Genomic DNA, 18959 nt, shown 5'->3' with positions numbered 1-18959 from the left:
CCAAATCTATGTAGATTTGTGTATACATATATTTGTGTGTGTGTGTGTGTGTGTGTGTGTGTGTGTGTGTGTGTGTGTGAGAGAGAGAGAGAGAGAGAGGGAGAGAGCATGTACACATGCAAATACAATCATTCACATGCAGATTTGGACATGTGTGTGAGCAAATGTGCCACTTCTGTGTTAACGAGTGTGTGTGCCACTAAAAGGAGTTATTCCTGTTATTACAAAGGAAACTGATAAGAGCCTCTTGAAACACTTGAGATAAGCACGCTGGCTTGAGTGCACTGACATTGTCACCAAACATGCAAGGCACAGGAATGAAATTCAAGAAAAATGGGGAACACACACATACACACACAGGCGCGCGTGCGCTTCAACAGCAAAACCATTCACAGCACAAAAAAAGAATGTGAGCTCAATAGCAAAACAGTGTGTCACATGAAGAGAAAATTACTGTACATCGATTCATCAAGATACATCATTAAAGCTGTCAAACATCAAAGGCTCTCTGATCACAGCTCATTCTTGAGACACCAATAGCCTCATTCATCATATTTGTTTGAGCAACGAGAGACAGAGTGAGGCAAGATGAGAAAGATAGAGGAAGAGACCTAAGAGAGCACTGAGAGTTTAAGTCGGGAAACTAAAAGGAAATGGAATGGAAACAAAAATTAAATGAAGCTGAATACATGAATTCAGAAGAGAGACAATCAGCAAAGACGGAAAACAGGTGCTGACAAACAAAAGTAGAAAGGAGAGACATAGAAAGGGCGTGATCAAAAAAAGGGTAGTTGTGTCATATGAGAGATAATTAATAGCAAGCAGCAACAGAGTTCCCTAACACCTCTGTTTGTAGTGGGACGCCACCTGGACTGAGCCCTAACCCCTGAGGCTCTCCAAGCTATGCATGCTGGTTCAGGGCTTCACACACCTGCGTGCACCAAAAATGTGGACAAAACACTATCTCTCCCTCCATCATATTATTTTTATTATCTGCATTGCTCACTCTCACCTTGATTTGACCTCGTGAGACTTGCAGCACATCACTCACTTTAGTCCAGATTTATTATCATTTATCATTTTATTAACATGGGAAACATTTTGGGGGGGAAATTGTATTGCTAATTTCTGTCCAAATAATGCTTGTAAGAGGACATCTTTAAAGTTTATGTGGCTCGTGATCAAATGGTTTTTATATATCCCCAGGCTCTTGTATTCTCCAAATTGCTTCAATAAATAACTTGTAAGTCTAATTATGCAGCAATTAATTGCAGCCAACATGGAATGCCCATCAATCTTGTAACTTGAAAAAGTCTTTTCCAGCACAGCCTGGCAGTCCAAATAAGAAATTTGATTAGATTTTGCGAGCACGTATGGGATTGTGTGTGTGTGTGCCAGTTTGTCATTATGAGTGCATGTGAGTGTGAGTGTGTGTGCATGCGTGAACATGTGCGAGTGCCCGTGGAGGTTACAGCCAGATCACAGAGGAGAGAGCTCCATCCCAGCAGCTCGCCGCAGTCTGCTCTCTCTGCCGTCTCGTCCAGTTGCTATGGCAGCAGCAGTGAAGGCTGTATCCATGGCCAAAGGAGGAAGCTGGCATCCCCCAATAACAGACCTTCCTCCTCTTTCCCCGTCTCCCCCCGCCAGGCTCCTGACCCGCTGGTGAACCTGCCTGGGGGTCGGAGGTCAATGGCTCCGAGCTGCCGAGTGACAGTGAGGGATGGTGAGGGAGAGAATGAGAAAGAGAGGAGTTACACCACACAGATGGGGAGGAGAGATGAGAAAATGAAAAGATGAGACCAAATTTGATTACTATCAAGAGGTGGGGGTGTGGGTGGCCGTTCCGTATTTTAGAAAATGGCTGCTGTTTTGCCCGGTGTCTTTAAAATGGAGGTGGAATGCAGATTGTGTTTATATATATATAGATTTTTTTGTTTCATAATTTTAGTATTTGCTGATTGTGTGTTTTCCCCATTTGTGCGTATGCGTGCTGAGCTGAGGTGGTGTATGGGGCAGGGGACAGAGGAAGACAGGGAGTGTATGGTAAGGGGTGGGGGGCGGGGGGGGAGGGGGCAGGGGTGGATTCTCAGTCACTTCCACTTTTTTGTTTATTGTTTCTGTGTGTGTGCTGGGGCCACAAGAGAAAGTGCTCTTTCCTTGACTGCGTACAGCCCGTCTGCAGAGAGTAAAGGTATGTGTGAGGGGAGTTATCTGTGTGTTTACTATGTAGTCAAAGGAGTTGATATGGTCCTGAGCTGGGGTGGGGGTGGGGGGTCAAGTGAGTTGACCCCTGACCTCTCTGCCTCTGAGAGGTCAGACGGTCTTAGGTTAGCTCAGAACACAACTTCCTCACCTTTGAGATTTGCGTGCTTTCATACCTGGGGGCCTGTACAAGTATGCAGCTGCTCATCAGCGTTTGTCAGTCTCAGCTTCCGAAAGCAAAGATTTGACATCCGTTTACATTTTTCCACTCGACAATGAAATGTGGCTTTAAGTTAGTCGAGTTAGCTGAACATGCATGTGGTAGAATAATTTTCAAATATTATTCCATTTCAGCGTGGAGACACTTACACAATCTGTTTGGTAAAGTCTTTAACGGGGTGATCAAGAGGGAAAGCAGGATCCGTGGGGAGTGTGGAGGCAGGAAAGAGGAGCAGACACACACAGACACACACCACTGTGTTACAACCTGCGATGATACATTATCATCAACCTAGGTGCCGATATGAACCAGGAAATCACCCAGTACTGCACAGTTTCACTGGAGAGCATAGTGGCTCCCATGAATACTGTGAGGATAACATTACCCCCTAGTGGCTAATGTTTGCAGCTGCACCCTGAAACTCATGAGTATGAGTGAATGTCAACAGCCAACCTTACAATCAATCTCCATCCATAACACTGTGGTCCATACAGTAGCTACGGAAGAGAGCCTCGAACACTCTGCCTTCTCCATCTGATACACGCAATATGTCAGTGCTATCAGACGTAACTATACAATTTCCGGCCATCTTTGTCATTATCATTGGCTGGTGTGGAGTGCAGGAGCCAGTCAGTTAGGACTGTCATCCAGAGACCCTCACAGCAGCCGAGAGGGCAGGACTGAGAGTGTGTTTGTTTTATTCACACAAACACACATATTCACACACTCACGCTCAGGGCGCTATGCAGACACTTCACGCAATCTCTCACTCTCTCTCTGCTGCATTCTTCTTCTTCTTTTTTTTCCCTGCGTGTTCTCCAGATGTCGTGTCCTCTTCGTCACCCCGTTCCTTCGCTGCGCTCCGCTCGGTTCCCCCGCCCGGAGACTTGTCACAGCCCCTAACCGCATCAGGAGCACTGCTAGATTGGATATACATGATCTGTCCATCCATCAATGGAGAGAGAGGGCGAGAGAGACAGAGAGAGAGAAAGAAATGGTTGCCTCTGTGAGAAGAGCGAGATAGAGACGAGAGGAGAAAAATTAGAAAGGGGAGTGATTTGCAAGCATGAACAACACACAGGGAAGAATATATTGAAAGTCAGGCCTGTTCAGAAATACATGCAAATAGGGATGCATGTTCCATAAGCGTATTATGGGGTTTACATAAGGATAATGCAGTGGTCATTGGATCCATGTTTCTCATCACTGTTATCGGTCAATAATGCGATTAGCGACTTCTATGGGCAAGTGAACTGGCTGGCAGATGTGTGTGTTGTCACCCAAAGCTGTGCACACTCCTCCTTGAAAAGAGGAGGACAGTTTGAGACTTCATCTGCGTGTCCCTCCACATCTGTCTCGCGCCGAAGGTTTAGCCGGTGATGCCGAATCTCCCCCCTCTCTCCCCTTTCGAGTTCTCCCCCTTTCCATTCTGTGAACTGAATGAGCTGGAACACGTGTGTTATGGGCCCTGTAAAATGTGTTACAACGTGGGCACACATTGTGGAACCCTCTTAGAGCTGTGCTGACACGTGGCTCTATAGGCATTTTTATCTGCAGGTGTTCCATTCTGGCAAGATTATTCTCCGCTGCAGACCGTGTTAATCAAGGAAGGTCAGATTCAGTGCAGAAATGTGTGACGTTTGTCTCATGTAATCATGTCTGACATATTACATGTTGATTGTTTAATTCAAAGTGTGCTATTATATGTGATTGTAGACTATTATGGGTTTCCACGCTTAATACAGTGGGCACAGAACAATAATTCTGGAGATGCTAGCATATCATCAGCGAGAATGTGATTTCAAATGGCAGCCACTGCTTTATTCAACTGTCAAATAAATCTAAATACAAAACACAAGACCGGACTGCAATAAAAAACAGCGCAGCGCCAAGTATTTCTACTTGTGGCATTCCTTCTTATTGCTACAGGCAGTGTGCTGTCATATATTTGTTTGATGTTGAATATACAGTATGAGGAGGGTTCAATCGGAGGTTGCCCTAACACTCCATGGTTTTATCTTGTGATATTCATCTATGTCTGCTCCTCTATCTTCTCCATACATCTCCAGGTGATGCGGTATCAAGAGCACATCTGTACATCTCCTCCGTCCCCCTCTGTCTCCATCTTACTCTCCTTATTCCCTCAATCTCCTTCCCCCTCTTCTCTCCCTGTTTTTCCTCCCACCTGCCCTCTCCTATCTTTCCTTCCATTTTCATACTAACCCCCCACCCCCACACCTCTCTCTCCTTCCATCCCTCTCTCCCTTTCTCTCTGTCCCCTCTTCTCTCTCCCTCTCTCTCTCTCTCTCTCTCTCTCTGCTGTGCTCTGATGAATTGCCTTCCCCTCCCGGTGAACTCGACCGATAATCCTGGGGAAGCAGTAAAAGATCATCGATCAGCCCTGCAGACAGGCCCACAAGCCGCAGCACAGGAACAACACGCTAACAACAAGCCTCTGCACTTGGCTCCCAGTGTATGTATATATGCGCGTGCGTGCACGAGCGCGTGCGCATCGGCACATGTTTGTCTACATGCACGCGTGTACGTACCATTTGCACACTTAATGCATGCATATGACATGCTACACGAGAGGGGGGTATGTTCGTGTGTTCATTCACACGTGAGCCACACACACAAGCTGTGCGCCGAGTCTATCCCTGCTGGTTGTGTTTCACGCGCTATGTTTAGGTGCGTGTGTCGCCGGGATGCTTAGCATACACTGAAGAGTTCCCTCTGTGCTCGTCCTGCTTCCTCACGTGATCCGCCCCTTGCTGTGTGTCATCCACTTGGAATGTGTGCGTATGTGTGCTAACGCGTATGTCTACGTGCGTATGTGTGCTCGCCTCTTGAGTGTGTACGCTTGTCAGCATGTGTGTATAGTATTTGTATATGTATGCAGCGCACACAGAGGCCATAAATCATGTGGCATTCTCCAGGCCCATCCTGAAGGAGAAGCATAGAGAATGCACATGATCTTGGGCAAAGCTTGATGGCTGTGAAAGTGACCAATTGATTGATTGAAACAATTAATTTTGCGCCATGCTTTTATGGCTGAGAAGCCAAGCGATCATCAGTTTGCAACAACCAAGTGAAGACAGCTGGATTGTTTTATAATTTCCACTGAAACATAGCAAAGGACTTGCTGCTGCTCCAGGCTTAGGATAATGATAAGCTACCAGCTATTGGTTTAAGTTATATGACATGATATGATAGCTTGGGCTGTGCAAAGTCATGTATGAAGTCCATTTGTCTTCATCCTCCATTTTGCACACAAAAATAAGCCAGCTTGAGCGATTCAAGCACGAGGCAGCCAATGGTCATTATTCTATCCCCTTAAATATGACAAATGGAAGACGGCTTCTATTGAATCCCATTCTTTACATGCCATATTACAACGCACTGCTGTTCGCCAGTGTGGAGTGAGCTTGACCATAAAAAGCCAGTTGCTTGGAAAATAAATCTCCACTTTGACAACCGGTGAACTGCTTTTCATTGAGGAGACTCACCATTCATACTTTATCTCCCTTTTTATTTTGGAACTGTTTGTGAGTTGTCCTTCGATGCCTTTCTATCTGCTGCCTTTGTTCCTAATGTACTGGCAAGACGGACTTCATTAAACCCTGTATGCGGCAAACACATTTATGTCCTATTTTGATTTTTCCTATTTCATTTTGCCGTGATACGCCACAGCACTGCCACCAAAGCGGAAAATAAAGTCCCCATCAGGCATGAAGCCATGTGCTCTTTGTGAGCAAGGTGACACCTCGTGGTCGAATCGGAGAACCGCAGCTCCAGCTGAAATCCAGCAAGTACAAAAGGAGGACCAGCTGACATTCTGCACAATGCAGCTTGTTCCCACCAGAGATCTAGCCTGCAATTATCAGCACAGCTCGAACAGAGAGAATGAGGCCCGTGCAGAACAAGAGCTACGCACGCACGCACACCAACCCACAAACCTCAAAGGACACCTGCAACAGGTATCTGAGGCATGTCACAAGCATGAGAAGATGTTTCGAGCCATGATTCTTCCAATACTTGTAGAATGACTTAATGTGAGGGTGTGTGCGAAGGTACGTGTGTCCGTGTGTGTTTTCCTGACAGTGAAACGCCACCATGGACATTGACAGATCGCAGGGGAATGTTCAATTGCAGGTTGTTGCGTCCTGCTGTCATTGGGCTCATCTGTCACAGGGCAAGGCTAGCTGGGAGGCAGGAGGAGGCAGGAGTGAGGGGCGTCACTCCTTCCATAGATGATGATCACACTGGGGCTCCTGCCAACCAGGCTGCTGGCCCTGTCTTGCTCCTGTGGTCCTTTGGAATTCTTCTCCTTCACAGGCAGTTCCAGGGCAATAATATTGCAGCTTTGATACTGCTGTCTACAGCAGTATGAAGCAGAGGGATTTTCCCACTTGAATACACTACAGCTCTGTGTCTTTATCGCTTTATCTTTTGGCTATGGTGCTGTGTTGACTACACCGAATCTTTGTTGAGATTAATTTGGCAGCTCAGGGGATAATTTTTGGCTGGATGATGAGACATTTCTTGTTACAAATGCCACACACGCAGATGCTTCATTTCAGAGATGAGTCAATACAAAGCCCTGCAGGAACATAACTGATCTGACCTGCTTTCTCGCTCTCTCCCTGCAAGTTTGCCTCACCCGTCTTGCACCGCAATAACCTTTCTTGTGTCTTCCCCACTTAACCCACTGCTTCCTCATCCTTCCTTACGCCTTTGTTTCTTCTTCCTGTATAGAATCTGTTGTTGTCATACTGGTGCAAGGCTGCACTTTAACATGTGCACCCTCTGCAGTCAAGGCTGGGAAGTGCCTTTGTTGTTACATGAGAAAAGATACAAACAGGAAGGCCAATTACAGCCCAGCAGTCATCTATCTGTCAACCATTTGACAGGAACATAGCACAGCCAAATATATGACTCCCCCATAAATCACAGCATCTCACTCTAACTAGCCTGTCTTGTGTGAGTAATTAGTAGTATCATGTAGAAGCATTTCGGCATCCCGAAATACCATTAGATCATTTTACTTTTGATTTTCAGTCACTTTTCTCCAAAACCCACACACTCAAATAGCCAAATGTTCCTGAAAATTGTATGCATAAAACTGATTTAGGAGGCACTCAGGAAATCGATCATGCAACAGAATCGTTTAATGTTTAAGGAAGGGCCTTGTGATTTGTAGATGTTGAAACAGAGTTCATATTCCACATTTAAAGATTAAAAAGAGGACCTTGTATTTTCATAGTGAGCCCTAACCGCCTTGTACCCCCTTGCAGCAGTCCCACCCTGAGAGCTCCATTGCTATTGCAGATGCTTTATGACGGGCAATTTAGCTTCAGCTGCTATCTGAGCCATCTCAGGAATGGACGCGCTTAGAATCAAGTGCAATAAAGCAGAGAGGGAAGTGGAGAGAAAAGAAGGGGGGAAGAGAGAAAATAAAGAGAGACAACAAGCTCGTCTGGACAGCCCCTCCGGACAAAAGGCTTGGGGGTAGGGTCTGCTGTGGACACACACACGCACACACAAACACTGGTTTCCCAGGCATTCGGCTAGACTAGGAAGTGGCATACCTGTTTGGTTTCACAGGAACTTCCAAACAAGGCTAAGTGTGTGTGACACATGCAGGTTTTTTCTGTATGTATGTATGTATCATGTGCACAAGTTTTCTATACATTTCTCTGTGTGTGTGTGTGTGTGTGTGTGTGTGTGTGTGTGTGTGTGTGTGTGTGTGCGTGCATGTGTGTGCGCGTGTGAAACATTTGGTCCTCTACGCTGGCTTGGCTTTGTTGAGTCTGCTGAGCTCCAGGAAATCTCCTGAGACGGGGAGACAGATTTACACCCTTCCCTCTGAGAGGGCTTTACAGCCTGGGACCCAGCAGAGCAATGGAAGGGCCAAGAGCGCCAAGCGAAGAGCAGGGCGATGAGACAGAGAGGGAGAGGAGAGGAAAGAAGGGAAGGATAAAGGGAGAGAGGAAGGATGAAATATGGCAGAGATTGGGAGGGTGCGGGGGGGCTGTGATATCGATGGAATGCAACATGGCTGCTATTTGCTTGCTGCCCTTCGCCTCGACTCACATGCACTCCTTCTCTTGTACGTTGTGTCTCTCGCTCTCAATTTATCCCTACTGCTCCTACACACACACACACACACACACACACACACACACACACAGACACACATACGTGAAGAGAGGCCATAAATCTGCCAGTGAGTGCTGCTGGGATAGAGACACCTAAGACAGGCCTATGCTGTGTTTGGAGAGAATGCAGATGTACCTGCCTCCAGCACATCATCCTCTGCCCCTCTTCCTCTCCCTCATTCTGCTCCTCTCCGCCCCTTCATTTTATCCTCTCGATCTCTCTCCAGAGTTTTCTGTCTCATGTTCTTAACCCCTTTCAACCTTAACTCAGCTCATCTCTCCTCCAGTCTCCACTCCCTTTTCCCTTTGGTCTCACTTAAAGGACTGACGCTCTCCCACTTGGGGGGAACAAAATGCTCCAGCCGAGTCCCATGCCATTGTTGTGACGAGACAAGGCCGAGCCAGAGGACGGACAATAGGGCAGCAGAAGGGGAGATACGGCTGACACTACAGGCGGCACCTTGTGAGGGGATAATGGTAACAAATACAGGGTCTATGCAACCTGTTTGCTGCGGTTCCTCTGTCTGAGAGCCAATATACATCATCCAGTGACAGGTCTAACTACCTGCTGAGTGATACTTGATGTCTTCAGGTGGGCTACATTCACAGCTATTCACCTCTACATGATATGTCTGGGATAAAGACAGACAGGGACAACACAAAAGACAGGAAAAGTTTTGAGTAGGTTCCATGTTTGCTCATATTGTAGAATGGTGACGCCAGATGTAGGCATTGAGGGGATCTATAAAAAGCATCTTTGTTAGTCAGACAGTGTGATGACTATAACTATAGCTAATGTTTCAACCCATCTGTATCAGCCGTGATGGCCTCCAGACACAGCAGACCTATACAAACCCATGCACATGGCCTCACATTCACAACAAAGCATTAACGCCAAGCCTTGACATTATCACAACCCGGCTTCGCATCGTCTCCCAGCAAAAACAAGGCCTCAAACACAGACACACACACGTAAACACACACTGTCCAAACAGACGTGGCCTGCATGACCTGATTTACAGCGAAGTAAACGCTTTAAGCCGCACATCTCACTCCAACACCTAAACACCTGACAGGCCTCTCATAAATAAGGCTGGCCTGTGACTCCCACATAATTTACACCTTGGCTATCTCCTAAGCTAACATGTAACAGGTCTGCACTCCATATTTCACCACCCAGAGCTCACCACTCACTGGAAAAGATAGAGGTGCAAAAGTTAGTCCAGAAGAAGGGGGTAGGGGAACTTCAAAAGCTTAAGAGAAAGGTCTGGATTTGGTGGTGTGGGGTTGGGAGTGAAGCTCTTTGGGCCTGGAGTAAATGTGTGTGCATGTGTGTGTGGGGGCGTGCAAGTGAATGACCCTGGCCCAGGGCGTAGCCTAGCCTAGCTTAGCCACAGCCCAGCTCAGATCAAGGCCCACAGCCAGGAGTTCCACTTCTACGTCTGCCATAAATCGTCCTGCCTTTGTCTGTTCTCTCTTTCACTGGCTGAAACTTATCCTCTTCCATTAAGAGTGATGGATCAGCACCTCTCAGGGCATAAGAGACTCTGAGGTTACAGGTCCTTGCAAAGATTGTACTTTACAGTGCAAATGTGAAAGAAATATATATACACAGCCATACAAGAACACACGCAAAACAGGCGATGTGAGACATCATATAAATTTCATGGCAGGGAGGGACGAAGAAGAAAAAAATTGAGTTGTTTGATGTTGAAATAATTTCACGGCAGCTGATATGTATCTGCAATGGCAATTCTTTCTAGAAGGGATAAGAACCATGATGTATCTGTTCAATGTGTTTAGTTGCAGACTAATGGTTTTTAATTGTCAGGTACCTCTCTTGGATTTAACGGCATCCGTGCTCCCTCTGGTGGCTGCTTCCCGCCATGATCACTAAATGTTTAGTCTATTATAAACGTGTTCATTTGGTCTTAAAAAACGATCATTTTGAAATTACCACGAAAGAACGTCCTGTGTCAGTTATACGTGTAATATCACAATAAAAATAAAATGGGCAATAATTTGTGTTTACTGTAATTAACATAGATTTCATAGATTCAATTCCTGCTAAAATAACATGCATTATAGCGCCATAAAGACAGGTAAACAGAGCACAAACCAATCGAGTTTTTTTTTTTTTTTTTTTTCTTCAATCAAATGACTTGGCTGTAAGTACAAGGCTGTTTTTCCCACGGCATGAGAGAGATAATAGTTTGGCAAAAGATGTTGCAAAACTGCTCCACATGTCACAACAAAGACCTCAGCAGCTGTGTGTGCGTGTGTGTGTGTGTATCTCTCTCTGTGTGTGCTTACTTGTGAAACTGTGTGGCCGTGACACGTGAAATGTGTTTTGATATGTTTGTAACTGTAAAAAAAAAAGTGAGTTGTTGAAAAGATTAATAGCCTTATTATCATTGTGGAATATTAAAAGTGTCAAAATCCCTGGTATAAATTGGCCTTTTCCGTCATCAAAATAAAGCAGACCTCGCCCAGGAATGAGGCTTGTGGAAAGACTTGAAGTAGGATTCGTGGCAAACCTTTATATCTGCATACAAATGCTAAGAGAGTAAACTGTTAAACTGCTGTTGTAATCCTTGAGCACGGACCAGCTTTAAGCAGCAGAAGCATATAAATATTCCAATAGTCAATATGATCTGGGTGCTCGCGTTGCCTCTCCAGGCTGCAGCTGCAGGCTGTCTGAGTGATGTTGCCCTCAGGTGGTGAGAGTGGAAAACTGCAGCAGTGAGTGTGAAGTCCATCAGCCAGCTGAAAGATTCACTACTGATGCTTTCATCTGCTCGCTTCTATAGTGCCCCATTCTTGTTTGAATGAATCGCGTTTTTGATTTAGATTGTGTGTGCGTGCGTCCTCTCTTGAGTGGTGGTTGCGTGGTGCGCATGCGTACTGGTCGGATGAGCGGTGGCCTTTGTCTGGGAATGCCGGACTCATGCGCTTGCGCGCTGCTCCGCCGGACAGCGGAGGCACATAAAGCCTGGTAAATTGCACCAGGGCAATAAAATGGCAATAAAATGACAACAACAGTGCATTAATCCATCACCAGGGAGCGCTGAAGGTACTGTAAAGAGCTCTGGCTGGAGTCGGGAATGATTTCTAGGGTTTATCAGCTCAGCGGCTGCAGCGCCCATTCAGCATGCCAGGGGGCGGTGAGGAGCTGGGGAGGGCTAAGACCCCCATACCCCCTCCTCCCCCGGTGGACTGGGCTCATATTAATATCAGGCACGTTGGCAACAGTAATAAAAAGATGCAGCAACTTTATATTGAATGGTCAGGCTTCTTTTAATTAGAAGACAGAATTAATAAAATGAAGGAATGGAGCCTTGAACTAGCAGGGGGTTGATGGAAATCCCCAGCTCTCTGCCTCTTTTAGCTTAGCCTTATTTGGAGCAGTATTTTCCATGACATGTTCTCACAAGGAGGCAGAGCTTCAGTGTTGCAGCAGTACAGCCCCTCCAGCCTGCAAGCCTCCCCTCCGGCTCCCTGTGGCTCCTGGAGAAAGAGAGCTTTATTCAGGAGCACCTGGATTTATGTGGGGGAACCAGAAGCAGCAGGTGATGGAAACTGCTGGCCCTGTAGGTTGCCTGTGGCCAAGGGGCTCTGGCAAGGTAGTAAGTGGACCCAGTGGGTCACACTGTCATTTCCTGTTTCTCTACCCTTTTACTCTCTTTTTACCGTCTTTCTATCCCAGCCTGCCTTCATCTGCTGCCCCTACCTTCCTGCCAGAATCACTTCCTCCAATAGGAAACAGATGAGTAGCTCTGAGTCTGAGGTGGCCCTGCTTTGCCCTTCCCATCATCAAGGCAACACATCTGACATACATTTTCACATACTTTGGGCTAAAATGTGCCTTTAAAAGATGTCATTTTGAAGCAATGCAGCTTTGCTAACAAAAAAATTACCAAGGGTCATTTTTCTTAGCTTGTAAAAAGCTACATGAAACTTTTTGTTTTTAACAAGATTGCTGACGTTGCCTCAAGGTGAAATCATTCTCGTCAGGTTTCAACTTGGATACTCAAGCACCGGCTGCCTGGCTTACCACTGGCAATTAGTCTTTGATTTTGTGTCTGTATCTCACTGCTGCCTTGACAACAAATTTCAGAACACACACAGGATAACCTTTTAGAGAGAGTCTGCGGCATAAACATTTAGACCTCCTCTCCCCAGATGAAACCACCAGCCGGTTTGCCGTCAGCTATTCCACAGAAACAGCATTCTAAACTGAACCAGGTGTGTACATGCCACAGCGGAGAGGTCAAAAGTGGAAACACATGATCCACCCTTTCTTCTTCTTGCTCTTCTTCCTCCACTCACCGCTGGATGGTTTAAAAAACACTCTGTGCTAAAATGGGCCATTAAACGTTCCAACAATGCTTATGTAATGCGTATTTTGTTCATGGCAAACAGATTTCTAACCAGACAACACAAGAGCAGTTAAATTAGAAGGAGGGGATTAGACAAATGGGCAGTCAGGTAAAGTGGGGGACAGACACCAGAGAGCAGGGGGATAGAAGTAGGAGGTGTCCATGTTGTGGAAAGACATCTGTTTGGTCTGCTCTGCTTCCCAGATTCTCTCACGTTTACTGGACCTCTGCCACACTGCTTTGCCTGGGTTTATTTCTGGCCGGCAGTTGAGATGAGGGACTCAATGTTTGGACACAAGCTGTTTGGATAAATTGGCTCGTATGTGTTACAGATCCTGTAAGTAAAGCCCTGCATCACTCCTGCGCCCTCAGAAGTATGACACCTAAGACACATAATACTTCACCGTGATTCTACCATGAATCAGCACACAGGCCATCCTCCTCTATTTCACTAAGTTTTATTACAAATGTGTTTACTGCTAATCAGTGTAATGGACTAGACTGTGAGCACTTGAATGTGTGTTTAACGTATATATATATCCTGTGGGCCCCAGGAGATGACAGGGCCCTTACAAAGATGGTGGTTGTAATATTGAATTATAAAAGCTGTTCAAGAACCTGTCAAGAGCCCCTTTATCCTGTGTGGAGTAACATCTATGCCTTCTTTTATGTGTTAGATTTGTTATGCAATGAGGCTTTATAAAGTATTTATCAAGGCTTTATAAGCCACTAAAATTATAATCAGTCCAGGAGCCACCTCCAGCAGCAGGCCAGCCCATGTTGTTGAAAGCTCCCTATTCTGAGGCCCAGGCAAGCCTCGCCGCATTTTAAGTTCTGCCAGAACTATTCCTTGTGGATCAGTTAATATGAACTTCAACATCTCCTGTTGAAATAAATCCCACCCCAGAAAATCCTGGGGATTTCATGGCCTCTCTGAACTCTAAGCCTTGATGGAAATAGAAAGAACTGAAACTTTATGTTCATTTGACATCCTACGATTAAAATGTAAGATGTGTACAGTTCTGCAGACAGATGTGATTTTTTTCCCCCCTTATTCTGCCAAAATGAGGCTGTCGCAGCTGGACTCTTCTCACTCACTTATAAGCCATGCATATTGGACCTCAAGCGTATAATACTTCACATTCATATACAGTGTAACATTAGATAGTTTATGGCACTGTATAATGTCGAGGCTGACTGTGGCTGGGAGCAGAGGCAGGAGAATGTTGTGGTCAGCGGTGGGTCAAAGACTGTCAGAGATCAGGGCTGGCAGAGAGCCAGCCTCCGTACGTGTCTGCTCTGAATGTTAATGGATTAACGCTCGCCACACATACAGCCAGACTGGGAAACTCAAGATGACTTTTAACGTGAAAGGCCGCCAATAAGTCGCCATCATAAATTCAGGGACACATGCTGTCTGTAGCAGCGCGGCAGTCAGGCGTGTTTCCTCAGGGAGGCCAGGGCTAAGGGACTGTGTGATGGAGAATGGGGGAGCAGGTGGGCTCTGCGTTGGCTGACCTTGCCTCTCAAGCCCCACAAGATATGATCAGAGCATGCTGGCAGCTGTGGCCTTGCCTAAATAACACCCAAGGTATCATGTAGAGCAGGTACACCAATGCAGTTTTCCACCTACAGATCCTGTGCTAGTCTTACTGTCACTTCGCCCTCACACGCAGTCTGTATGCAGTGTTTTACACTCAGACCCTGCTGATTTTGCATTTTCCACAGCAAGAGAAGGCCATTCTGTCGCACAATTTTTTCTCTTAATTGCTTTAATCGAGTAACTTAGGCTTGTCTAATGTGAATTTCCACATGGCAAAGAGAGCTGCAGTTGTAGTGCTCAGAAACTGTGCAGAGACAGCTCCAATCACTGTGCCTAATTTAGCAGCAGGGGGACAATGAGCTAATCTTGCAGGAAAGCATATACTCCCAATTTAAAATCAATCAAGATACATTTGGTTTTAAGGACCTCCAATTGAGCCGTGCTGTAAATAAGACCCAGGTTCAAAGCACACAGTTGTTGTCTGCCTGCGTGGGGGTGATTTGAAATCCACTGATGGATTCACAGCACATTGCACTGCAAACTTTCACACACATTTTGACACTAATACGCCCCATTTTTCCTAATCATTTTGCTGCTGCACTGCAAGTAATTAGGTATAATTATGTCAGTGGATGATGATTTCTAGCCATTTATTGAAGAACTGACTTACAAGCAATCATTAGCATGGTTTTAAATACTTGAAAGAAAAACAAGTGACACATGCAAGAACAGAAAAGTTATGGTGTTGGAAATTGTAATTCGGTTATCTTAGTCTAGTGAATAAAACACTGTGCTGTGGTCTCCTATGATTTTCTGTCTCCAATCACAGAGGACTTACTTAATGCCTTCAATCTTTTGTGCTCTCTCTGCTCTCTGCAAATTAATTTATGGTCTAATTACAGGACAAGCCTCCAGATATGAAGGAACACAAATCACTGGTCCTTACCAGATGGCAGAAAAACGGCACGGGATAATTGAAAATCTAGAAGTGGATCAATATTTAGAAGCCCAAGGTTACACGAAGTATGACAATACTATTAACATGGAAATATGATGCATTACATCCACAGGCAAATTGGCTTCTGTTGTTTGATGGTGAGTGAGTGCTGGCTGAAATGCATCTAGTGCTGGCACCTCAATAACAAAGATACCATACGAGCATTATACTTTAACAGATTAACTGCTCTCATACACCCATAGACTATCAAAAATAAACTGTTGCAGTCTCATGTGTAAACCTACAGTCATATGTGCACACATGGCCGCATGTTGGCCAGTGGTGTGTGGATCAGGTCTGGAGGTCTCCTTTCTGACAGAATACACCATGAAGGCTCAGAGCCCCACAGACTACCTCTGGCCCACCCCACCTTTCTCTAGCATTTACTTCTGGCCTGTTAAAAATGATATCAGCTCATGGAGGGCAAGCATTAGCATTTGCATTTTATTGGAAGTACAGAGATTTAGAGCAGAGGATATATCAGCTCTGAGCAGACAGAATTAGTTAACAATGCATTACCTGCCTTTTATGGCAGCTATAACTCTTTCCCCTGGTGGGGAGAGGAGATGAAGGGAGGAGTGGTGGGGGTGAAGGGGAAACACAGCCAGCAGAGGGTTGGCGGTGAGCGTGGCGCAGTAGAGGGGGCATTTAGAACGAAGAAGCTTTGTCTGTGGTGCTTTACTGCACATTAAGTGTGATAGGCACCCAAATTAGAGCATCACATCGCAATCACCTTCACACAGATCAGTGTGCTGTGCGGAGGGACGGAGTGCCGTCATCACTGCAGACCTTTTCATCTGGTCGCAACAAGGAAACGGAAACACAGCTGTTGGGCAGCTGTGCACATGATCACAGCACGAGAGAGGCCACATCAAATTGCATCTGTCTCTGATACTTGGAACGCAAGATGTGTTTCACAGTTACTCTGAGACTCTAACTGAACACTGTGAATGCTTTTGTCTTCCATAAACAATGTAAAAGCACATGTGCTGTGTGCTTGTGTTATCTGTATTGGTGTACATTTATTTGCTTGCTGTTATGGTGGTATCCTTGAACACGCTGTGTAACGCTGATGAGGCCCACTGCAGCAGTCCCTTCCCTCGCCAAAGCTCCCCCGACACTCATTTGGTGTAATGTGCTGCAAGACGACCCACCTCTGCCATGGGCAGTACCCTGTGGACCTCATTTGCACTACAAGTTAGTGGTACAGGAGGGACTTGAAGTGCAGGGTTGCTGCAAATAAATAAATAAGTAAATAAATTTACATCAAAACTGTAACTATACTTTAACACATGATCCCCATAGAGACAAAGAACATATGTTTCAAGACACACTGAAAAAGCATTATTGTTGCCAATTAAAAATACTGCAAGTTAGGCCACATAAAAACACACGTCAGATTTATAAGCATATATCAAAATATCAAATAACTCTTCAGTGCCATGTCAAAAATCTACGAGTGCATCCTGAAAAGCCAGCACTTCTTGGCTAAACGAGGCACACACAGCTCCTGGCTGACTCTGCACACACATGCAGCACACACTCATTTCTAGCACAAAGGCCCAAATCAGATTTTGCTCATTTAGATGTTAAGCTTTAGTGAAGCTCCACTTTGCGAGCTTGCGTTGAACACATACCAGAACAGGCTCTACATCTGTATTTGCCACACACAGCACAGGCAGAGCTCCCATGAGTGCCACTGTGGCTTTCCCAACGAAACCTACTGGCCTGGGTTTGTCAGCAGACAGCTCCAGGCTCCATAAAACAGCCTGCTGCTCGCTCCCTTTGCCCAGCTTAATGGTCCCAGGGGCTGGAAATTTACTAGTGACCTTTGCATTCCATTTGGAGTGTAAAAGCCTTTTTGCTAGGAAAATTCCATCACTTTAGACGTAGCTGAGCAGCACTTTGTGTGTGTGTGTGTGTGTGTGTGTGTGTGTGTGTGTGTGTGTGTGTGTGTGTGTGTGTGTGTGTGTGTGTGTGTGTGTACATGTCAGAGAACGAGTCACTATAAAAGGCAGCAAGAAAGAAAAAGAGGGTGGTGAGAGAAGAACAAGGATTAGACTCGACCTTGAGTGCAGTTTATTACTGATATTGTACTAATCTTAACTGACATCAATTTATTATAATAAACAACTAATTTCCCGTTTTTGTCATGGTGGCCAGATTGAGAGCAGCTTTAGTGGAAACGGCCTGGTGTACTTGCTCCCTCCTTGTTACATCCCTTGAGTCACTTTCAAATTAAGAAAAAAAATCTTTTCCTCACATATTACAGCATTACATATTCTGTGTATCTGGTTTGTCATTCAAACTATGTGTTTTTTTTATGGCTGCATCATTACATCAAATGGATATGGGGTGGCCTTAAGGCCTTTAAGCAACCAATCGTGTGTGAACATAATGTCCTCGGTTTGCTTCCGGGGGCCAGGGACCTTTGTTGCATTATTCCCTGTCTCTTTCTCCCCCCTGCTTTCTGTGAATTGATATATCTAAGGCATAAAATGCAAAATTAGATAAATGCAAGTACCTTCAGGAATATTATACCACAGGAATATTTCTGTGTTTTATTTTGGACACATTTCAGTTTAACATACTGTATGTGGTGTGTCTTCATTAGAAATTGAAATTAATTGGTGTGAGTTTGAACACTGCATGCTTCACTGCACAACTTGAGTTGGTGGATCTACAGGTGGGCTCAGCAGATCATAAGAAGAGCCAAAGTGACTCAGAAGCCAGTTGACGTCGTGGAGAAAGATGTGACGTTAGTCGGTAAACACCACATGAATTCATGCCCTGAACAAAGAGGAATATTGATCCATAGAGGCTGTTCAGAAAAGACTAATTTATGAGTTGTTGTAGTGAGCAACTTTAAGAGTTTGAACTGTGAATGACTTGCATAAAAATAGTTATGACTTTTCCAATGGCGTTGTCCAACGGCGCCATCTGCTGGCTGAGAGCAGCTGTTGCTCTTGAAACGTTTTCTCCAACAAAGAAAACGGAAAGGTTTCATTTCTTCAGGGGCCACATTTAACAGCTTAGGTCTCCTGAGACTTGTGACTTATAGGTTTTTATTATTCCCCCGTGGCAGGCAGTTATTTTTCCCCATGATATTAGGAAATCTTCTGATGTTTAGTGTAGTATATTTATCGCTCATTTCATCCAAAACAATTCCCATCTACTGAGTCATTATGACAAATTCCTGCCTCTCAGTAATTTATTTCTCTCTGCAGAATTTTAATTCACATCCTGAAACAAAAGCCAACTGACAGAAACTTAAACATTGAAAATGTTTATTAAAGGGTGCTACTGTACACGTACGTGTAACATTTAGTTGACACAAGTAATAGTCTACTTTTTAAAAACTCTGCACCGGCAAAATCTGAGGCCAAAACTCAAGGGTCTGAAAGGACAAAGCATTTTCAATGAAAAGACACCAAAACCAGAATCTAAGTGATATCAAGGG

General features: G+C 45.2%; 1 protein-coding gene across 1 annotated transcript in view; it reads right to left on the bottom strand.

The window, feature by feature from the left end:
- Window positions 1-217: 217 nt before the first annotated feature.
- znf740b (zinc finger protein 740b) overlaps window positions 218-18959 on the bottom strand; it is a 60144-nt gene continuing 41402 nt past the window's right edge. Inside the window, exon 8 of the transcript XR_011602419.1 lies at window positions 218-233. The gene's annotated coding sequence lies outside the window, so the exon portion shown is untranslated. The remainder of the gene's footprint in view (window positions 234-18959) is intronic.

This window comes from Chaetodon trifascialis, chromosome 8 (assembly GCF_039877785.1).
Source record: "Chaetodon trifascialis isolate fChaTrf1 chromosome 8, fChaTrf1.hap1, whole genome shotgun sequence".
NCBI classification, from domain to species: domain Eukaryota; kingdom Metazoa; phylum Chordata; class Actinopteri; order Chaetodontiformes; family Chaetodontidae; genus Chaetodon; species Chaetodon trifascialis.
The sequence above is the reverse complement of the archived record's forward strand: the minus strand, read 5'-3'. Positions and strand labels throughout refer to the sequence as shown.